Source organism: Spermophilus citellus, assembly GCF_964194105.1.
Source record: "Spermophilus citellus genome assembly, chromosome: 11".
In the NCBI taxonomy this organism is placed as follows: Eukaryota; Metazoa; Chordata; class Mammalia; order Rodentia; family Sciuridae; genus Spermophilus; species Spermophilus citellus.
The window spans coordinates 45,314,653-45,339,850 of record NC_138192.1 but is presented as its reverse complement, the minus strand read 5'-3'; positions in this window follow the sequence as shown (position 1 = coordinate 45,339,850).

The window sequence follows — 25,198 nt, the reverse complement described above, 5'->3', positions numbered from 1 at the left end:
AAGAGGCTATCTTTTCTTCAATGTATGTTTTTGGAGACTTTGTCTAATACATGACAACTGTATTTATGTGGGTTTGTCTTTGTGTCCTCTATTCTGTATCATTGGTCTACAAATCTATTTTGGTGCTAATACCATGATGTTTTTGTTACAATTTTTTCTGTAGTATATTTTAAGATCTGGTGTAGTGATGCCACCTGCTTCACTCTTCTTGTTAAGGATTGCTTTAGCTATTCTGGGTCTCTTATTTTTTCCAGATGAATTTCATGACTATTTTTTTCCTATATCTATGAGGAATATCATTGGGATATTGATTAGAAGTGCATTAAATCTATATAGTGCTTTTGGTAATATCATCATTTTGACAATATTAATACTGCCTATCCAAGAAAAAGGTAGATCTTTCCATTTCTAAGATATTATTTAATTTCTTTCTTTAGGATTCTTTAGTTTTCATTGTAGCGGTCTTTCTCTTCTTTTGTTAAGTTTGTTCCCAGTATTTTTTTTTTGAGGCTATAATAAATGGGATGATTTTCCTAGTTTTCATTTCAGAGAATTTGTCAGTGATATACAGAAATGCCCTTTATTTTGGGGTATTGATTTTATACCCTGCTACTTTACTGAATTCATTTACTAGTTCTAGGAGTTTTCTGGTGGAATTTCTTGGGTCATCTAGGTATAGAATCATATCATCAGCAAATAGTGCTAATTTGAGTTCTTCTATTCCTATCCATATCCCTTTAATTTCCTTCATCTGTCTAATTGCTCTGGCCAGTGTTTCAGGAACTATGTCAATTAGAAGTGGTAAAAGAGGGCATGCATGTCTTTGTTTTAAAGGGAATGCCTTCAATTTTTCTCCATTTAGAATGATGTTGGCCTGGGGCTTAGTATAGATAGCCGTTATGATGTTGAGATATGTTCCTATTATCCCTAGTTTTTCTAGTGTTTTGAACATAAAGGGGTGCTGAATTTTGTCAAATGCTTTTTCTGTATCTACTGAGATGATCACATGATTCTTATCTTTAAGTCTATTGATGTGATGAATTACGTTTATTGATTTCCTTATGTTGAAAACCAAACTTGCATCCCTGGGTTGAACCTCACTTTATTGTGGTACACTATATGTTTTTGTATTCAATTTGCCAGAATTTTATTGAGAATTTTTGCATCTATGTTCATTTGAGATATTGGTCTGAGGTTTTTTTTCTTTGATGTCTCTGCCTAGTTTGGAATCAGGGTTATATTGGCCTTATAAAATGAGTTTGGAAGTGCTCCCTCTTTTTCTGTTTCACAAAATAACTTAAACAGTATTGGTATTAGTACTTTTTTCAAGGTCTTGTAAAACTCAGCTATGTATCCATCTGGTCCTGGGCATTCCTTGTTTGGTAGGCTTCTGATGGTATCTTCTATTTCATTGTTTGAAATTGATTTGTTTAAATTGTGTATATCATCCTGATTCAATTTGGACAAATCACATGACTCCAGAAATTTGTTAATTCCTTTAATGTTTTCTATTTTATTGGAGTACAAGTTTTCAAAATAGTTTCTAATTATCTTCTGTATTTCTGTAGTGTCCATTATGATATTTTATTTTTATCACTAATATTAGTAGTTTGATCCTTCTCTTCGTTAGCATGGCTAAGGATTTGTCAATTTTATTTATGTTTTCAAAGAGACAACTTTTTGTCGAGTTTTTGTTTCTTTTGTTTCAATTTCATTGATTTCAGATCTGATTTTTAATTATTTCCTGTCTTCTACTGTTTTTGGTATTGATTTGTTCTTCTTTTTCTAGGGATTTGAGATTTAATGCTAGGTCATTTAGTTGTTGACTTCTTCTTTTAAGGAAGGAACACCATGCAATGAACTTTCCTCTTAGCACTGCCTTATTGTATCCCAGAGATTTTGATATATTGTATCAGTGTTCTCATTTACCTCTCAGAATTTTTAAATCTCTTCCTTGATATCTTTTGCAACCCATTGTTCATTCAGTAGCATATTACTTAGTCTCCAGGTGTTAAAGTAGCTTTTATTTTTTATTTTATCATTGATTTCTAATGTCATTCCATTATGATCTGACAGATTTCAAGGTAGTATCTCTACTTTTTGTATTTGCTTAGAATTGCTTTGTGGTATAATATATTCTATTTTAGAGAAGGATCCATATGCTGCTGAGATGAAAGTGTATTCTCTCATTGAAGGATAAAATATTCTATATATGTCAGTTAAATGTAAGTTATTGATTGTATAGTTGAGTTCTATAGCTTCTTTGTTCATCTTTTGTTTGGAATATCTATCCAGTGGTGAAAGAGGTATGTTAAAGTCACCCAGAATTATTGTGTTGTGATCTATTTGACTCTTAAACTTTAGAAGAGTTTGTCTTATGAATATAGATGCTCCATTATTTGGGGCATATATATTTATAATTGTTATGGATTGTTGGCATATGTTTCCCTTGAGCAGTATGAAATATCATTCTTTATCCATTTTGATTAACTTTAGCTTGAAGTCTCCTTTATTTGATATGAGGATGGAAACCTCTGCTTGTTTCCACAGTCCATGTGAGTGATATGATTTTTCCCAAGCTTTCACCTTCAGTCTGTGAATATCTTTTTCTATGAGATACGTCTCTTAGAGGCAGCATATTGTTGGGTCTTTTTTAATCCAATCTTCCAGCCTATGTCTTTTGATTGGTGAGTTTAGGCCATTAACATTCAGGGTTATTATTGAGACATGATTTGTATTTCCAGCCATTTTTGTTTATTTTTGGTATTTAACTTGACTTGGTTTCTCCTTTGATTATTTTTCCATTAGTGTAATACCTCCCTTTGCTGATTTTCATTTTTTTTCAATTCCTCTTCATGAAATATTTTGGCAAGAATGTTTTGTAGTGCAATATTTCCAGTTGTACATTCTTTAAACTTTTGTTTATCATAGAAGGTTTTTATTTCATCATCAAATTTAAAGCTTAATCTTGCAGGGTATAAGATTCTTGGTTGACAGCAATTTTCTTTCAGAACTTGGTATATGATGTTCCAGGATCTCCTGGGTTGAAAAATCTGCTGAGATATCAATTGGTCTCCCCTTATATGTGATCTGATTCCTTTCTCTATTGCAGCCTTTAAGATTCTATCTTTATTCTATATGCTAGGGATTTTCATTATAATGTACCTTGGTATAGATCTGTTGTAATTTTGTACATTTGGTTTTCTCTAAGCCTCCTGTATTTGATTTTCTGATTCATTCTTCATGTTTTGGAAATTTTCTGATATTATCTCATTGAAGAGATTTTGCATTCCTTTGGTTTGAAACCCTGTGTCTTCCTTTATCCCAATAACTTTTAGAATTGGTCTTTTGATGCTATCCCATAATTCTTGGATGTTCTGACATGGTTTCTTACCATCTTTACTGTGTGGTCAATTTTATTGCACATTGTATACTTTGTCTTCATTATCTGAGGTTCTGTCTTCCAAGTAATCTAGTCTGTTGGTGATGTTTTCTATTGAGTTTTTTATTTGGTTTATTGTTTCCTTCATTTCAAGGATTGTGATTTTTTTTTCAGAATCGTTCTCTCTTTCTTGAAGTTATCTTTTGCTCCCTGTATTTGCTCCCTTATCTCTTTGTTCGTGTGACCAATGGATGCCTGTTTTTGCTCCCTTATCTCTTTTATTGGTGTCATCAATGGTTGCTGGTATTTGCTGTCTTATCTCTTTGTTGGAGTGATTGATTTTTTTGCCTATATTTGCTCATTTAGGTCATTTTTTAATTCACAGATCATTTTAATTATGAACATTCTGAACTCCTTCTCTGACATTTCATCAACTGAGCTACCCATGTGTTGGAGTCTGTAAACAAGTCAGTATGGCACCTCTCTAACACCCATGGGTTCTGTTATATCCTGATTTGTTTGAGGCACTTTCCTCCCTTGTTTGTTCATGTTGTCTATGTAATTTCCTTTCTTGCAGTGTGGATCTGAGTTATTACAGTTTCTACCCTATAATCTTATAGTATCTGTGCAGATTATCTGTACCTCCCCTTGGTGTTGGGCTGCCAGTCCCTGCTGGTGTCCCAGGATGGATGCTACTGCAATGAAAGTTGGTGGCCACAATAGAAGAGATACCTCGAGATAGCAGTGGAAGTATTCCAAGATGGATGAACCCTCTTTCAGAGATGGGGCTGAAAGAATGGGCCTTATACTGACTTTGGGATGCCTGCTTCTCCATGAAGCTGCTTCTAGTTCTTCTCTGTTGTCCCAAGGCAGAGGCTGCTGCATGGGAAAGTCTATGGCGATGGCTGCAGTGACCCAAGATGGAAGTGGGTCAAGCCTGGGCTCCCAGATGGGGAGTTGCTGGACTGACCCAGGCCTACTCTGGGCCTGGGCACCTGCACAGATAAGCAGAGGTGGTCCTCTCATTATCTGCTTTTTTTTTCATTTTTTAAAGTTGTTGATAGTCCTTTATTTTATTTATTTACATGCAGTGCTGAGAATCCAACCCAGTGCCTCACTTATGCCAGGCAAGTGCACTACTGCTGAGCCACAGCTCCAGTCCCTCATTATCTATTTATTTTTTCACCTGTCTCTTTTTTCAGCTATCTGCTTTGTTTGAACTGTAATTAATTTTATACAGGTGCACTGGACTGAGCTGCTATATGCTACACTGCTTAGTTCTTCCTTTCATCTGCAGCTTCAAACTGATGCTGACCTATTCAAAGACCACATGTAAATAACACAGAAGAGGCAGGTAATTCATAAACCCTAGAGAAATTTTTGACCAAAGGGAAATGGAATAAAGTGGTTACATTCTTATTTTTCCCCCATGGTCAGACCTGAGTTATAGTTCATGTCATTTCTTGAAAAATTGTCACAACACATTAAGAAATCAGTTGTATATGGTGGTCTCCAGGTTGATAGTGCACCTCATATTGTTTCTTCCTATGTCCTTAATTCATTTACTCTAATGGTCAATTTTTTGTATCAGTTTGACAGGAGTGAGGAATTGCAATCAAACATTATCTTGATGTGTCTATGAAAGTGTTTCTGGCAGAGATTAGGGTTGAAAGCAGTAGACTAAGTACAGGAGATGCAACCTCAGCAATGTGTACAGGCAACACCCACTGATTGGCTAGAACAAAAAGATAGAGAGTTGTTAAATTCTCTCTGTCTTCTGGAGCTAGGACATTTATTATTACTTTATGTATATGTGTGACTGCATGACCAATGTGATTCTACAGCATGTACAATCAGAAAAATGAGAAATTATATCCCATCTATGTATGATATATCAAAGTACATAAATGCATTCTACTGATATGCATAACTAATTAAAACAAATTAATTTTTTTAAAGAGGTCACAGCTAATACACAGCAATACAGGATCTAAGCCCAGACAATATGGTTTCAAAGCTAGTGGGCTCAGATGCCATACCAGTATTCCTAACACTTGCATATGTATCAAAATCACCTGAAGGGCTTATCAGCAAACACAAAATGTCTGAATCACATCCATCTGGTTTCTAAATCAGTAGGTTCAAACTATGTTCTGATGTTATTAAACATAATGAACACCCCTCTCGCCAAAAAATAAATAAAGAAAAATAATAAAGTCTCATCTAAGATATAGGGAAAACTCTTTCAGTTGTAAGACCCTGTAAAATAAAAAGGGAATTTATCTACTTCTAAGATAACATACTTAGGACAAGGATAAGAAAATCATTCTTTTTTAAAAAGCAGATATAGGGAAATTGAAAGAAGCAATTGGCTCAAAGAAAGACCAAAACTCATAGGGAAGACTGAATCTTAAGTCTCAAAGCCTGGCATCCTATACACATGACACTGGTGTGCTTCCTAGGCCTTGGGAGCCCTGCAGGCACTGTGGCTTTGCTCTTCTCAGGCCATATTGCTATTCTGTGGCTGGTGCCTGCAAAAGTTTGGCATAGCATGCTGTGAATGACTCTCCCTTTCTGGTGTCCCCACTCAGTCTCTGCTTCTAAGGTTCCATTAGGTATACTCCAGTGAAAAAGAATCTTTGTAGGAGTACTGACCCTGTACAAACAGAAGTACAAACTTCTGACTTATTTTTCAGACTTTCCTTTGAAATCTCAGTGGAAACTTCCATAACACTATAACCAATGCATTCTCTGAAAAATCAGTACTATGTGAATGCCTAGTTCTGCTGCTGACACAAGAGGTGCCTAGGCCGGCTTGAACCATAGCTGTAACAGCTTCAGAGCACTTCAGTAGAAAACCAGAATCCTGAGATGACCTTGGGCATTAAGTCTTTGGGGAGCACCCTGGGATCCATCTCTGAAACAAATTTTCCATTTTAGTCCTCTTGGCCTGTTATAGAAGAGGTAGTCTTACAAATTTCTGAATGAGCCCATGAGATCTTCCTCATCTTGACAATTAGTATATGGCTACCTTTAATTTATTTTAATCTCTTTAGCAAGTGGTAGCTCAACCACACCCTTGTGAGCTGTCCCTCTTTAGATGAAACTTTTCATACCTTTTTTTTCTGTTTCCTTTTATTCTTGAGCCTCATTATGAATCTGATTAACAATGGCCAATAATATCCATGTGGAAGCCTAAAAGCTTTGCCATTGTAAAATTTCCTCTGCCAAATAAATTATCTTATAATTCCAAAATCTGTCCTTTCCTAAAACTCAAGGGCATGAACATAATTCATCCACATTCTTTGTGATGGTATAATGAGATTGACTTTTTCTCTAATTTCTAGAAAGACCCTCAACTTTGAGACTAGTTTCCTCATCTCCTTGTTTTCTAAGTCTTTGCCAGAGTTACCCAGTTACCCAAAATGTTCTGCTCACAACATTGTAGACTTTCCCAAGCCTGTTCCTTCAAATTCTTGCAATCTCTTCCCATGACCAAGTTCCAAAGCTTCTTCTACATTCTCCGGTATAGTTATAGGAACCACCAGTACCAATATTCTGCATTAGTCTGTTTCCCATTGCTATAATAAGATACTTGAGGATAGGTAATATGTTTTTTAAAGGCTTACTTAACCCACAGTTTTGAAGGTTGAGCCTCACAGAGGTTCGTATCACACTGTCAATAGCGTGTGAAAGAGTCAGAGATCATATGGTGGGACTGGCAGTCAGAGAGTAAAATTGAAGCATCATATTCATTCATTCTTCTTTCAACAACTCTGCCAAGAGATCTAACTTAGGGTCCTCTGAGGTCTACCTTAATCCCTACAGAGGACAGCTTTGCCAGTTATTTCCCATTAGGGCTCTTAAATCTAACACCTCTCAACATTGATTCACTGAGGATGAAGCTTCCAACACATGAGCCCTTGGGGGTCACACTAAACCATTACAGATGGCAAACTCTCCTCCTTTTTCATGGCATCCCTATGAGTAAAGCTTTTACTTGAGGTTAGCTGGCATGAAGTGCATACTGAATCTGTAGTATGGGGGATATGCAGTTGATATGACATGTGAACTATATGAGGGTGACAATATATATAAGCAGTATAGAGTAGGCTTTTTAAGATTTTTTTGTTGTTGTTGTTGTTCTAGTTAACCATCTTGAAAGCTCCATTTAGAAAAAAAAAGACTAGAAGATAACTACCAACTGAAGGAAAACTATGCAAAACAGAAAGACTTTGACAGCAACTCAAAAAAAGTACATTTGTTCTTACAATCCCCATTGCTTTCAGGCTGGCATTCACTTCCAATTCTCAGAGAAGTCCAAGAGGGGAAGTACAATTCTTGTTAACAAAACAATCACTCACACATTGAAGTAACACTGCTTATACTTTGTGCTTAAGACAAGAAGCAAATACGGGTGTGGATCTTATGTGTTGCACAATTATATATACTAAATCGGCTACAGAATAATTTATTTTCACTGATCCTTCACCTATGATTTGGGTTTCAATGGTCTGGCAAGGTTACATACATTTTTTGGCAATGACTTCTTAAAGTACAGTTCTTAAGATTACTAATAGTGATAACACTCTTCTGAAATAATGCTGAGAAAATGATCAGTAGGATCAGGAGAGAGAAGAATGTTATAATAAAATTTCTATATTAGACTTGAGGACTCACAACCTGCCTGTGTTCCCTAGGAAGCCCAGTAATACACTTGTTACCTAGGCAATAGAAAATATTTTTAAAAGTTTGATAATGTCTCTCTTATACAGCCCAATGGGAAATACTGCCTTGGTATTGGGCTCCCTAGTAACAGTAAGGTAGTGAATTCTGAAATGGTGGTCATTTGCTAACTATATTTAATTGTAAGAGATAAGGTAAACATAACTTATCATAGTAGGCAGCAAAGCTGAACAGCAATGCAGGCTTTTTAGTCCACAGGGATCTGTGGCAATGAATAAGGCTATGGCTTTCCTGAGAGTGAAAGAAAAGAGCGATGTTGCTAGATTTGTGCAGTAATCTTAATTTAAACAAATAATATCTAGAAGGGCAGAAGGCTAGTATTGGCTGCCAAATGGAAACTTTAGTATTTCATCTTTATTATAAAATTAATAAGGCTCTAGATCAAAGTTTCTAGATACTGAGTTCAGTGATTGCAGATGAGCTAAAAGTCTTTGAGGAAGGACTATAAAATGCAACTACTAGTAAATACCATGGTCATTTTCTCAATTTTTCCTAAAAATGCCTGTGACTATTTGTCATAATAACTGTGCAGTGGTAAAGGGGAATATTCAGACTTCTTGAGAAATGTTAGATATAAGATCTGACCTGATCCTGGTTATAAAGAGCTGGAAATGCCATCATGACAGAGAAACTGATGGAAATTAGGCAATAAAGAGATTTACAGCCTCATCGAATCTTGACAGAGCCCAAGTGGTTCCCATTGGGCAAATGTGTAAATGGGATAGATATCAGTTATCAGGTATCATAACTCTCATGTTTTCCCTTGATTTGGGGGGTAAGGAACACTAGTGGAAAAAGCCAAATAGAAGACCATGAAGCAATCCACAATTAAGACACCAAATTATAAAAAATATATCCTGGAAGAAAGAAACAAAAAGAAACACCCATCAAAACTGTGAAGAACGTAGGTGTCACATCATACCTAAAAAAAGTTAGGGAAAGGAAAGATGAACTACTACAGAAGACAATAGAGGACAGGACAGGACACCTTTTATCACTTCCATACCTTTGTTTTCCTGAACGTGGTATTTTTATAGAAGCAGAACAGTACAGCTTCTGCATTTGATTTGTGTCTACTGATCTGACAAATGTGTTCTTGATAACATGGGTGAGGGAGACAAGAGCAACACAGTTTCTCATGGTTGTGACGCAATACACATGCCCTGGTTTGCTCCTGGGCATTGTTAACACTCTCGCTTTCTGTCATAATAGTGTCGTCAGTGAACTTGAACAGAATGAGATGCTGGTCCACTCTGTGATAAATCACACCAATAAGACATGGTGAATGTGAAGCAATGCTATCAATGCTGGATGTCCCAGTAAGGTACAGGAAAACAAATCAGAAAAGGGAGATAAATTCTATGAAGAGGATACAATTATCTGATGTATTCCTGTTTATCCTAAAAGAAAGAACACAATATTTCCCCTATACCACCTAGCAGTAAGAAAGAGACCTCCTCTGTAGGCGTTCATAGGTTTTGGGCAGAGCTGCTCTAATTACTTATGAGATGACATGGAGGCTTCCAAAATTAGGAAGCCCAGAGAAAGTGAGAATTCTGCACAGTTGTAGATTGCATCACAAGCTGTTCTAACACTAAGGCCAAGTATTATGCTAATTGAATTGGCTAAAAATGGTCTCTGCTAATCCTCACTATAAGAGTTGTAATGAGGATCTCCATGGTACTGGAGCAAGTTCTGGAGCAGGGAATTACTCTATGTTAAAAACTGTTCTTGGTATGCTAATGGGCCCTGAGAGAGGCTTTATCTCCTTGCCCATTTCTAGCTGAGTATTATCAGTTCCATTTTGTCAAAGGTAAGACAAGTGCAGCCATAGTCAAAATGGTATGTTTGGAATTGGTCCCAAGCACTTCCAAAAAAATGATTCAATTACAGGAGGAGTTCAGAATCCCATGTTGCATACCATTATTGCATCGTTGCCTCTATTCAATTTATTGTTACAAATTTCTTGAGGAGTAACTGTAACCTGGTGACTGGAGAGTGAAAAATTTTAACCCAGTCCATGGGTGCTGCAGCCTGTTTCACACACAGTACATTTTAGCCCCAATCAGGGGAAATCTATGAAGGTATGTGATAAAGAAAAATCTTCCCATTGGAGAGAACTATAAGAAATGTCCTTAGTTAACTGCTTTAATACAGAAAAAAAAAAAAGTGGTGTGAATTACATTTACATACATATAAACTCTTGGAAAGAAGCAAATAGTTTGGTGGTTTACTCAGGAAAGTGAAAGAAATAATATTCAGTGACCAGAGACAATAAGATCTGGAAAATAAGCATGTGGATTAACTTATTTAGTTAACATAAAATGTTTACAAATGTCTTTGTGTCTTAATTTAATGACCTTAAGAGAATATCTTCTATACAGAAGTCTCCTGACAATGAATTGTTAGGTTCATTCATTTTGTAGACATCAGCAGGCCTTTCCTCTAGTCTTCTCTGAGGTAATGGAATGGGCTTATAAGTAAAGTAACTACGATAACATGGTTGGATGCTGTATATATGCCCAATAGTATGGTCTTTCTCTCACAATGACTAATGTGGCTACTACCATTGCTGAACATTCAACTTTTCAACAGCAAATACAAGCAATGAACTCTCTGTGTATCACCATTGTTCAAGGAGACCATCCAACCACATGGTAGTAGGTTCATGTATAGCAGTTCTACTGCTCTGAGTAGGGAGAGGAAGATGGCAGTAATTTTCCATACCAAAATTAACATCTGATACAATTATGCTATTTTCCCTGCCTGTACCCAAATTGCAAGCCTAAAAACAAACTTCAGAGGACTTACAGATTTCCTGACCTATCAGCATGGTATCAGTGAATGCAATACAGTCTCTGGCCAATAAATCCATATTTATAGCAAAAGAGATATGAAAGAAGTTCCCATAGGATCCACTGGAATTGCCATGTGGGTCTTTACTTCATCCACTCCCTGTTCCCATCATCCACAAAAGCTGGCTAGTTGAAAGCATGGGAAGTCCTGTTAAGGGCTAAGCTATGGCACCATTTCAAGGACATCACCTTGCAGGGTCAAGACATTCTTAAAGTATATTTAACAAACAACTAATAACTCATGCTGGAATAAATGAATCGAGAAGCTAAGAGTAGAAATAAAATTCATCCTCTCACCATTATAACTTATGATCCAGTTTTAATTTGGGCCCTAAAGCCTTAGGCTCTGCTAAAATAAAAGTTTTATTTTCAATGTCAGAAAACTATGCTTCCACTAAATTGGGGCATAGCTTTAAACTGTAACTCCTTCCTGATCTCTTGGGATTCCTTATTCAAGTAAAACAGCAAGCAGAGACAAGAGTGATTGAACCAGCAGGAGCAATGAGCACTCAGTACCATAAGGAACTAGGGTTGCTGCTACATGATATAGAAAGGAGATTGAGGTGGGACCTAAGGAATTCACCAGGCATCTCTCAGTACTTTTACCAAAAGATAAACAATGACAGTACCTCAGTAACTATAGCAACCATGACTCAACAAAAGCAAAGTAACTGAGGATTCAGACCCCTTGGCAAGGAAACTGGGGTCTCCCACTTAGGCCAGTGCAGTGCTGAGGGCAGGGAATCCCAGCCTGAATGTTGTTGTAGAGTTTTATAAATGTCCTCATGCCTTGTCATGTTGTAGCACAGTGAACAACATATAGCTTGTTACACTACCTCACGAAAGTTCTCTTATTGAATAGGTACAAAAAAAAAATCTGAAAAAAATAATTAAAGAAGAGTTCCATCCATGAATGTTTGTCCACTATATCTTGGAAATGTTGGCAACCCTAGAAAACATTCCAGTAATATTTAAAAGATTCCATATCATTGACCCATTCAGTTATTAAAATTTCTTTTCCTTCCAATTATTGACTCTTTCTTAATAGTATCTGTTAAGGATATTGAAAATAATTTCTTTATGTTTAATAAGAAAAAAGCAAAGCATTCTGGTGGTCATTATTTCCTGTCAGTGTTTGTTTGCTTTTTTTCCACAGGACTGTTCTTTGAAAATCCTTAATTTTTTAACAAAGATCAAGAGTCAGAATAGACAGAAATATTTAGAGAAACTTTATAGATATCCTCATCCATTTTCTATTGTTGCTGTAACAAGCACCATATACGTAAGTGTCTTAAAACTATTCCCATTTATTATCTGTTTCTGTAAGTCAGAAATTCAGTAGGGTCTTCAATTTGGACATCAGTATCACAAGGTTAATACAGAGGTGTTGTCAGGTCTCTTCTTCCTGGAGATTGTAAGGAAGACTTCATTTCTTTTTTGATTCAAGTTGGTAGCAGAATTTAATTTCCGGGCAATTACAGGACCAAGGTTTTATTTCTTTGAAAGCTCTCAGGTGGGGGCTACTCTGCTTCCAGAAAGTACGTGTATTCCCTGAATTGTGGCCTGCTTCATCTTAGAACCAGCATTGTTAGGTTGAATAACTTTCATTCTTTCAATTTCTCCTGACTTCTTTTCTTTCTTTTTCTAGTTTCTTCAGGTATTTCATTTCTCTGATGGACACTTCTGCATTCTCTTCCATTTAAAGGTCCTTGTGATTACACTGAACTTACCCATATAATCCTGAATATTCTTTCTATCTCAAAAATCCTTAATCATAAATTCATTTGCAAAGTGTTTTTTTTTCTACATATCATAACACAGACAGATGTATCTACATGAACAAAGATCATAGGGACTAAAAGTTTGCACACGACATACACCCAGGTTACTCTGGCAGACAGATTCCAAAACCCTGTTTCATTCTTAAGAGAAATAAATAATCTAAAACATGAAAATACAAATCCTATGAGTGTGGGACCCTGGATACTCATGAAAGAAAGATTCATCTTTGTTTAGTCCCCTGGAAATTTTATACACTAAAAAAATGTACCATAGTAAGATGAAGAATGTGTAAATATTCTTCTTTTGCAAGAATAAAGCAGTTATAAAGAAGTAAACATTTAACAGAAGAATTTATTTTCATTTGGAAATATATATATATATATAATGAAAAATTAGTAAGTTAAACTTGTTAAAACTATATCCTAGAACTCGTTCCCTACCCTCCAATATTTGAACTCTCCCTACTCACACACACACTCCCACTCCTACTTGAAGACCACTGGATTGGATCCTTAGACTCATTCCACCTCAAGTACTCCAGAATTCTGAAATTGTGTTCCTGAATAAATAAAGCATTGTTATTTTTCAAAACAATTGTCCAAACTTGGGGAGGGATAATCTGTCAAGCCAAATATTTTGAAGTGGGTACATCTAAAGCCTTCATTATATGAGAAAATCCTCACTAAAAAAAAAAAAAAAAAAAAAAAAAAAAAAAAACAGAACTGAAAAGGCTATCAGATAAAAAAAAAAATTGGTCGAATTCTCTGATAATGAAATGAAATAGCTAATGTGACTGAAAATTTTATCATTGAATAATTTAATGATTTAATTTAGCCAATTAGACTTGAATTAGATTAATTTAATCCACTAGTGGGTTCTACATTGGTAGTTATAACCTCTCATTGTGTTAGACATGTGTGAAGTCCATTTGAGCTTTCAAGGCAGAGACTTATTCCAGAGAATGAAGTTAGTTAAAAGAATTAATGCTAGAGGCTCTGCTTATTGCTGTTTTTTCTAACCTAATCACATGATCAGGCAAAAAGAAAACTCATAATATCAAGTATTATAAGACTAGAAAAATGTTTGTTTATTAAAATTTGTTGTATAATAATGATATAACGTCATCTATTTTCCTAAATCCTATTGCTTAGGTGATTTGTACATTCACTATTGAGTGGACACAGTCAGTCCTGGATGTCTATGTTGGACCATAACTGGAGTCTCTCATTCCTTGTTCATTGGAGGAAACTATGGTACCTAGACCTATGCTGTCCAATAGAGGAGCCACTAGCCACACATGCTGCTGAGTATTTGAATTATGATTAGTCTGATCTGAGATATACTTCAAATTTAAAATGAAAACTGCATTTATTTTTTAAACATTGCTTTTATTTTCTGTCTACAGATTTTTTGTCCTTTTTCTTCTTTTTTTTTTTTTTTTTTTGGTGGTGCTAGGGATAGAACCCAGGACCTTGTGCAGGCAAGGTGAGCACTCTACAAACTGAACTGTATCCCTAGCTGCATATACTGCATTTTTTTTTTTTGAGGGGGTAGTACCAGAAATTGAACCCAGGAGCACATGGCCACTGAGCCACATCCCCGGCACTATTTTGTTTTTTATTTAAAGACAGGGTCTCACTGAGTTGCTTAGCACCTAGCCATTGCTGAGGCTGGCTTTGAACTCACAATCTTCCTTTCTCAGCCTCCCAAGCCTCTGGGATTACAGTCATGTGCCACCATGCCCTGCCTTATGCATACTGTATTTTTAAACACCAGATCACATAAAATATTGAAAGTATTTCATTAGAAATCTTTATACCTTGATTGTATGTTAGATAATAGGCTAATTAAATTTGGGTAAACATTATGTATTATTGAAATAAATGTGAAAGTCTTTACATATTTTAATGTGATTATAAGAACACTAAAAATTACATATTGGCTCACATATTTTTATTAGTTAATACTCATCTAGACCCCAGCAAATCTCATAAAGCCATTCATTCAGTCATGCTATTATATGCCTGGCAATCATGTTTTATGACAAATGTTCCATCTTTAAAGTCTTTATCCTCCTCTACAATCCCTCAGAAGAGAGCCACACTGTTCCACAAGGCTAGTAGTTCAAAAGATATTGCTAGCCTCTCGTTACCTTCCCTTTTTCCAACACCCATTTAGAGAATCCAGGGCTTAATTATTATTTGTACAAAGTCTGCTTAGGAAGATAAATAAAACTCAGTGATAATTCAAACCAAAATATCACTGTGATCAGATCTTCCTGACCACTGCTAGGCTTTTAATCTTTGTTTTTTAATCACAGTACTTGCTCTTCACAAACAAGCTGACACTTGCTCTCTTTTCTTCATTTCCCAAGGCAAGACAATCACAAGCAGAACTTTATTTTTTTTCTCTGAGAGGACAAGTTGAATGTGATTGAAAAAAAATAATTAGTACAGAACTGCCCATATTTTCAGCACTAAGTAGAGATGAATTACATCTTTGATTATCATCTGCAGTTTCTGAGTAACTGCTTCTTAGACAAGATGTCAGCCTGGAGCCTGGGTCAGCCTAGCTACCACACAGACAGCAGGGGGTCAAGATGTTCTGTGTGCAGACATTGGGCTACCATGAACTGTTCAGGTAGAGATGGAGGAACTGACTGTCAGACTTATTCCACTAGCCTTGAAAATCATCCGAATGACAGTAATTATTCCATCCAAGTTTCACCTTCTGTAGTTTCTGTGACCCATGGTCCACCATGGTCCAATGACATTAAGTGGAATATTCCAGAAATAAAAAACTCAAAAATTTAAGTAACAGTACAACAGTTGTTTCATTGTTATTATTCCTAACCTCTTACAGTGCCTAATTTATAAATTAAAAAATATTCAAAGGTGTATGTGAATAAGGAAAAACACAATATATGTATAATTTGGTCCTACCTGCAGTGCAGGAGTCCACTGGGGAGCTTGCATTGCATATCCACTGATAAGGGAGGGCAATTATAATCTACACAAGGAAGTGAGTGGCAAAAGAAAAGTCAACTAGAAAACGCTTCCACCACACGAGAGAAAACATTTTACCCTTGATTTTCTGAGTATGGCTGATTTCACTTAGCATGATGTTCTCCAGTTCTTCCCACTTACCAGCAAATGCCACCACATTTCATTCCCCTTTATGGCTGAATAAAACTCCATTTTACACACACACACACACACACACACACACACACACACACACACACACATATATATATATATATATATATATATATATATATATATATATATATATAATGTCAATAAACAGAAGAAAGCCCAAAGGAGGAGTGAAGGTACTAGGGACCAAAGTGCAGCAAATAATATTCCGTGTTTCCATGATTATGTCAGAATGAACTCTAATATTATGTGCAACTATAATTCACTAATATAAAAACAGAAAAGACTTGAAACAAAATGAAAAGAATTTCTGTGGTTGGCAGCGCATATTGAAGAGTTATGATCTGTTTGTTGGTACAGAAGTATTAACGGGCCAAAAATATTCCTAATCTGGGGAAAAAGCCAGAGAAATACATGGTGGACCCAGTTTCCTTTAATGATACTGGAGTTTATTGAATGGTGTAACTTTGAGCAACACACATTTATCCAAGATCAAACAAAGCTGCAAGTCAGAATCAGGCTGTTTGGAGGACAGGCATGTGCAAAGAAGAGGCAGAGTGATTATTTGTCCAAAGATAAGTGGATGGGTAGGAAACAGGAAGAAACAAGGAGAGGGCAGAGCAAGGGGTCACCTTACATCCAGAATAAAAAGTAACAATCAATCAAGTAAACAAACACACAAAGAAGTTTTGTAGGAACCAATGTGACTCCTAAGGCAAGGATATTTAAATTTAACATTCCAAGGAAACCGTCAAGTAATTAAAATTGAAGGTAAGGACGCAGCCAGTTACCAAGCAGATAAGAGGCATTATTAGGGAGAAAGAATCTTAATAACAAGGTAATTTCTTGTGGAGATTGAAATAGTCAATCTAAAAAGCTGGCTTGAAACATAAGGTTGACATGGCAGGTGAGGACTAAGATGGGAAGATCCTGAAACTTAGAACTGCACAGAGTAGGGGACTCCACTGGACTGTCACTATGGTTTCTGTGTCCAACACCTGGGTAGAAGTTTTATATCTCTTGAAATGGATAATGAAAATAATTGGGATCTGGTGGAAGGGTGGAATAGGGAAATGGTATCCTGAATTGTGTTATTTCTCACTCAGCTCAAAATGCTCCAGGTACTCATATATTTCCTGACACAATTGCCTGCAGTGGTTCATCTCAGGAAGCAGACTTTCCAGGATGCTGTGGTCCATCATCCTGTACTACTGCTTGTTGGTCAGCAATGGCCATAGAGCATATCAGTGGCTCATGGATCAGTCATATCCAACACACAGCCAAAATCAAGAGCTGAATTGTAGTTTAAAGACTGATTATCATTTCAATATAGATAGCCTGTACTGTATAAAAAGCAAACAAATAATTTTTTTTTTATTTGGCACTTTCTCAAGAAAACAAAGAAAAAAAATAAAAACTGAGCCATGTAAGTTGTATTTTATGCTAAACTCAAGGCACCATTCCGTGATAAAACTGGGTGAGTCTATAATGGTCATCTCTCATATCAATCAGATATCTTAAGGAAATAGGCTAAACATACACAATTTATTCAGCATTTCACAGATATTCATGTGCACTAGATTCACCAGGATGTCTTTTTAAATCCTCAGGATTTCTGACTCAGTAGTTGTGGGGTGGGTTCCAAGGGTTTATGTTTCTGACAAGTTCCAGATGGTGCAGTGATGCTGTCTAGGGACCCTACTTTAGAAATTAATAATCTAGCCAGTTGGGCAATCAAGTCTCTGACAATGGCTCTGTCAAAATTTGTATATTTTTTGGATTCTAAAATACATAAGAGTCATAATGAGAAAGAAAGTTTTCCACCTTTTTCAAGCTTGAGAACAAAAAATGTACCTAGTTCAGAAAAGTTGGTTGCACCAGGGGGCATTCTGGGCGAGCTTATTTGACAAGACTCAAGAGTACCCCAGGTGAGAAGGAACACTCAGAAGAACGCCTGTCGGTGTCACTCTGAGTACGTGCTGTCTCTCCTCTTGATACTGTGACACTTATCACACTCCTCTCCTGCAATTTCAGGACTTCCATTAGAATAATGTGGATTACACTTCGGCAAGCCCCTATCTGGATGTTACCTTCGAATATGTCACTAACAGGAAATGGAATCTGCTATAAGAAGTGATGGGGGACGCTGGCTACAGTCTGTTGAAAATAGATATCTGCCTTCACCAGACACACAGAAAGATAACCCTGAATGTAGATTAAGTCTGCAACATACCTGAATTCTTGATTCTGTCAGGTTCATTAGAGACAGAGAATCCAGGGAGATTTGAAGCAGAACTGATTATGAACCTTTACTTTATATTGAATTCCATGGCACCTATGAATATTTACCCTTTGCTCTGCTTTAAGGTGAAGCAACTGGGAAACTTCTGAATGTTACTTGCTAGGGTACAAAGTTTCCAAAGGCAAGGTCTAGGTGGCTTTATTATTATCATCATTAAAAATGCATGTGCCTATTTTCATGTGGCAAGATGACAGGTGATACACAACACAAGATGCATCCATTATCCATGCCCTTGAGGATCTTCAATACAAGGACAACGAGAACTGTAGATTTGCAGACATAACCTAATATAAAAGCTTAAAATAAGATTTTTTTTGCATGTGGAATTTAAGTGAAGAATTTTTCAGAAAGTAATGAGTTAGAGAGATCAATTTCTCCATTGGGTAGAGTTTATAATTTGGATTAACGTCTAAAACACAGGCATTGTTTACTCTTCCACAGGCTCTTCTAATTAGTCATTGCAAGTTTCTTATCCTAAGTGAATAAGTAAAGGAAGGTGGGATATGTTTAGCAAATTTATGTGTGTACTCATTGTGTGTGTGTGTGTGTGTGTATGTGCATTTAAGTTCTCTCAGTGATATAATTCTAAGTGTAATATAAAACTAGTTGGGCCAGGAAATTTTACATCATCTCCTTAAATTTTACCTGAAAGAGAATCTAAGCATAAAAGAGTAAATTATATAATAGCTTCATGTGTTTCAAGTCAGAGAAGACATGAATATTAGTATCTGCTGGGCTTCAAATCCATTCAGGTTGCCCTGGATGCTCACTAGCCACCTGTTAGCATCCTCGCCTGATCTTCACATACAGGGACTACACTACCAGATAATCTCATCTTGTTAAAATAGATTTAGAAGTAGACCTTAACTGCTTTAGGCATAGAGCCTAGGCATGAAGAGGACATTTTGGGCATCAGCCATTTCAGTGTAGGTATCAGCCCACAAACTGACTGATCTCTAATGCCATCCAACATGAGGAAGGATTCACCTGTTTGCCTACTTTTGTGATCCAGGAATCTCAACTGTCAGTCCTATAAAAATAGTGCTCCTCTCCTTTCCTATAGAGATAGATCTGGTACTAAAATGACCCTTCTCTCCATGTTATGACTTTTAGGAGTGACACTATGTCCTTCCCTACCAAGTGTTCTTATATAGTCACACCTAAATGATTTCAACAGCTATTTAGAATAAGAAAGTTGATTTGCCTGTTCTCTTTCCAAATGTACTTAAGCAGTGACTTGGTACATTTTAGATTTCAGGTGGGACCCTACAAACCATGGCACCGCCGCTGCTCCTAGCTCCCTTCTCCTCACAGTGTTGTTCCTTCTTCCCCTCCTCCTTTTATTTATTCCTTCCTTTCTTAAGCTCTGTATTAATACTTATTATGATGTGTCTTTTTCACACATTGATTAAACAAGTAGAGGTTGTCAGTGAAACTTACTGGTTTAGCAAGTCCAAATCAGACTACCAGTCAATATCCAGCTGCCTAGGATTGATATTTCAACTCAGCGATGCTTCTTTGCCTGGTTAGGGTTTCTCTCAGTCTCCAAAGCAAATTGGTAAACTCTGCCTAGAAATCAATGCTAACTTCTTTTGGAAATTTATTTCTTGAACACAAAGCAAACCTTTGTTTGTTTGTTTTTTCTTTAATTACATGTATAGATAGAATAGAACTTTTATGCAATCTTTTAAAATAAATTATATAGAGAAAGGTAAACTTTAGGACTGGAGAAGATTTTGGAGTCATCCTTTCCTCAGGTTTATTTTGCAAGGCCAGCAAGGGAAATTCCCATGGCCAGAGACTGAGAAACTAATAGCTGAAGAAGTGATAATAAATGATAATAGGTGTCCAGACTACTTAGCTAAGTTCTCTTTTCATTTTGAGGGACAGATCTTTCTCAGTCTATAAAGGATTAAATGAAACAACATATCTTTCTAAGACAAAGGCAATATGAATCCTTTATAAAAGGGTCTATTTTTATTTACAATTAGAATTTATCATGTTTGTCCTCCAAATTAGTTCAGAAAACTGATATTAAGGATAATCAGCTAGAGCTGTGTTATAGATATGAGATGTTCCCAAAAATCTCCTGAGTGAAATGCAGGAATGTTCAGAGGTAAACTGATTTGATGATGAGAACTTTAACCTAATCAATCCATCCTTTTTTTTAAATAGACCAACTGGATGATAACTGTAGGCAGGTGCAGTGGCTCAAAGAGGTGGGTCACTGGAGATGTGCCCTGGAAGGGTATATCTTCTCTGTAGCATCTTTCGTCTCCCTCTGTTGCTTCCTGACTCCACCATGAGCAGAGCAGCTATATGGGCCCTTCTCTTGGGCCCAGAGCAATGGATTAAACTATCTATGGACTGAGACCTTTAAAACCATGAAGCCCAAATAAATTTTCCTTCCTCTAAATTTCTCTTGTTGGGTATTTTGGTCACAACAACACAAAACCTGACTAAAACAAACTATTAAGATCAAGTTTCTCAGGTCTTCTTATTAAGAATATCCAACATATTTTTTTTAATGATACAAGAGTTTTTCAGACCAATGAAGGCATTTCTTACAGTGGTAGAAAATTCTGTTTGTTCTATCACCGCCTTTTTTCTTGAAGCATTAGAGTTATTAAGTGCAACATTTGAACAGAACAAGTTGTTTGCTTTTTGAATAACTTTAGCAGAAAGAGATATTTGATGAATTAGTAATATGTTTGACCTTGAGAAACTGATCAAAATATCGGCTTCTTTGGTCCTGTCCTTTGATGCCTCAGTAGCTCTTTAAAGCTGAATTTTATAAGCCCTTAGCAAATTGGTTTTGTTATGGTGTTTTTCCTTGTATCTGATATATCACTTGGATGCTAACAAACCTGCTGGAAAAGAAAAAAAAATGAAGGTCTAAGTAACCAGTAACCTCTGCAATCATTATAGATGCCCACTGGATATTTTGGAACCCTTTAATTGAAAACAAATTATGTAAATCCACTTACATGTGATGAAAACTTGCCACAACAACTCGAAAGAATGAAGAACCAGATACATCAGCACAGTCGAAAGTTAACTTCTGAGACGTTAAAAGATGTTCATAGGTCTGTAGCTTCTTGTTCTTTGTCCAGGAAATTTATTTTCTAGACAATTACCTCTATAGGGAACACCCAGGGCTGCAGGGAACAATTTTACAGAATCTTACTGTTATTGAGTCAGCACTGCTAGCTATTAAATAACAGGTGGCAGGCTGTGATTTATATGTGCAAGTTGCACCATGCAGTCATCCTATGGAGGCCCTGGCCCTCAGGAAAGAAAGGTGAAGATAATACATCAATTACTATAAAACTAAAGCATCTTGCTGCTTTCCCTAGTCTAAACGTGCTTACCTATTAAGTTATAAAAATATAATACATGAGTGAAGATGTAAAATCACCAGCATATGTTCATGCTACACACACACACACACACACACACACACACACACATAAGACATTCTTCAGGCATGCCATCACCCTGTACATATTTATCATACACCTAAAAAAATTAAAAATACTGCATGTTCATACCAGAGATGCTTGGTCCTAAGTGACATTTACAGCAGTAAGCCTCAAGGAACCTGGATCAAATATCTTCTTTGAATAGATGTTCTAAGGTTTATTCAGAGAACAAACATGTCTGTCTTGAGTTATTTTTGCTTTTATTTGATATTGATATATTTTTTTTCTTGGAACACTAGATATATTCTATGTTTTGTAGAATTTTTTTAGCTTAAAATATCAGTGCTTGAGATATTTTAACTATATGCTGGAAATGCTAGATTCTAGCCAGTCTTGTACAATATGGAATGTTCGGAATCATGTGAGAATGTGTTTGCCATGGGGAATAACATGAGATCTGTGCAGAGAAGGCCAGACCACAACACACAGTGCAGTTTAGCAAGATGAAGGATTGCTCACCCCAAGGCCTTCAGTGCCTCTGTTGGAAAGTCTAAGGAACCACCCCTCTGAGAAAAGAAAGAGCAATTCACTTCAGGCCTTCATCTTACTAAGTGGGTCCTATCCTCCTGCCATCATGAGGATCCACACTGCCTTACAGCTGAAGACCCACTGTCTTGGGACAAAGTAAATAAAATCAAGTCGATTACTTAGCAAGCTCTTTAAAGGTTTCATTGACCACCAGACCTCTTCCTGCAATATATAAGTCAAGAAATATTGTGGATTAAAGTCAGAGAGGCTATCCAAAAATCATAAAACATTCAAATGCATAATGCTTCAATACTCCTTCCTTCAGCTTCACATTTCTCTCTCAATATAACATGACAAAAGCAAGGGTTGGCCAGGCACAGTGGCACACACCTGTAATCCCAGTGGCTCCAGAGGCTGAGGTAGAAGGATCGCAGGTTCAAAGCCAGCCTCAGCAAAAGCAAGGCACTAAGCAACTCAGTATGACCCTGTCTATAAATAAAATACAAACTAGAACCGGGGATGTGGCACAGTGGTCAAGTGCCCCTGAGTTCAATCCCCGGGACAAAAAAAAAAAAAAAATAGTGAGGGATGATGAGGGAGCCTTGCAAGGAAGGGTTGCCTTTGCCTGGTCATCATCCTTTGTCCTGAGAAGCTATTCTTTCTTTGAAGCTCAAGTCTGTTTAGTGTAGTTAGTCTTTGCCATTGGATTATCTTCAGCATCCACTCATAAATGCTTAATATCAGATGTCATTAGATATTTTTCAGTTTTTTTCACTTATAATACCAAATCAAATTCCATATAAATGAATAAACAAAGGGTGGCAGATTTGAAGTTTGCAGCTTGTATTCAATATAAATTGTCATTAATAGTTAAGTACACACTCACTAGTGCTCTAGGGTTTTGCAGTAAGTCCTCCCCACCCCCTGTCATTGTGCTGTGTTTAGAATCTAGACACACTCTCCTGTGTCTTGATGTAAACAAGTTTTACATTCTTGGTTTGACCTATAGTCCAAGAGATTCACTTTAGAACTTCAAATGAAATTGACCAAGAAAAAAAAGCTATGGATTTCTGAGTCTAAATAGCCAAATATCATGTCTTGCTGGATCCAATTTACAAAGCACAGAGATTTTGCTCAGCATTTCTAAGGAAACTCAGATCCGAAACAATAGATGTGTGGTTTTGTCTTTAGGCTCATGTTATTTTTCAAATGTCATTCATGGTGATTTGTTTCTACTTTAAATACTTTAAAGCAGAGCAGGTACAATACTGCATCCTTGAGAACTTCCTTAGTGCTCGATATTTTGAATGAGAGTGGTGCATCCAAACTGACTTCTCTCCATCCTGAAATTCAATTCATCCTAAACTATAAGCACCTCAATTTCCCCTTCTGATATCCCCAAGTTGAATAAAGTGTTACATTCATCTTTCTTATATTTTGGCTTTAGAGAATTGCCAGAGAGTCACAATTCTGGGAAAAACACATTTGAAAACTTTGGTTATTGCAGTTTTCTCAGCAAATGGTTAAGTTCATTTTAAAATACATCTATTACATCAGTCTCCTGTTGGATGCTGCCATATGTTTGATGATGAACTTAGTACCATCTAGATTCTTCTTCAGTACTCCTGTCAGTCTTGACATCATACCCAAACTATTATAGTTCTTCTTATAAAAGATTTAAAGCTAAAAGTGTTTTAAAGATCTTAGTTTTCTGCTGAAATGTTTTTAACTTGCAGATGATACATGGAACATAAATGATGCATATACTTGAAGCCGAACACAAATTTTGGCCCTGTGGATATTAAAAGTGAACTGAAATACTCTTTGGCATGCTTCCACTGTTTCTCTGTGGCAGTTCATACAGAACCTTCACTTCTCCAGGAGTGCTGTCCTAAAATTGGAACTCAATCACACATTCTAGATCTGCTCCTGTCTTTGTCTCCACTTTGGTTTTGCTCCAACTTCAAATTTGTAGGTCTTTAAAAAATAGATTTGGGGACCTCCAAACATGAAGGTCTCTTTTGCAATTTTGTTAAATACTTGTGAAAGTTAAGATAGACTACCTCAGGCTTGCAGTAATGGCCCTCAAATCTTTGAGTGACTCTGTACAAAAGATTTATTTCTCACTCTGTTTTCTCAGTACAGGTCAGTGGGTCTCGATTCATTGTAGATCTGGTTGACATGGGCTTCATCTTAGCAGAGATCTCCATCATCTGGGCAGAATGAACAGAGCACGGTATCGCCTAACAGGATTAAGTAAATGCTTCTTCTTGAGGGAGGATATAGGCCATTTCTGGTACTTCAGCCCATATTTTATTTGGTGAGAGGAAGGGCATAGCTAACTTAAAGGAAGTGGGGATATTACACTATTTTTTTACTATTGTGGTGGTAGGTAGTGGTAGAATAAACATAAAATATGTATATTAAGACCCTTACATAAGTACAGTATGAATTGTAAGTTCATTAGCTCAATCAAGGAATAAATGCTGAGTCCTGATATCACCCCCAGCTCAATTTTTCTGTAGTTTTCATTTGTAGAACTAGGGTAAAAAAGAAAATATAGTCATAATTCTGTTGAAGACATTATGGTAACTAGAAAACACTTTCTGTCTTTTCGTGTTCTCTTTCTACCCTTCCATCTGTGATCATAGAGTTAGCAACTTCCTCCCAATCCTTCCCACCTCCACTTCCAAACCCTATTGGTGCTGGTTATGCTTACAGTGTGTACACTGTCTACATTCGGTGCATCTTCCGAGCTCAGTGCCATCCTCCCTGTTATCCAAGTTGTCTCCTTTCAGCTATTTCAGCAGAGTGGCACTTCTTTTCTATGTTAAATACAGCGTGTCTAAGGGAAACGAAACTAATTGTTGTAACTCCCATATGGAAGCTGCAAAGATTGTTAGAAACTGCTCTCTACTGCTCCAGGCTGCAAGTGCTTCCCTAGGTCTTATATGTTTGTTTGACAATCTCACAGCAGAATTCGCCGTGGGGAGAAGAGAAAAGTGAAATGACAAGGAGACTGG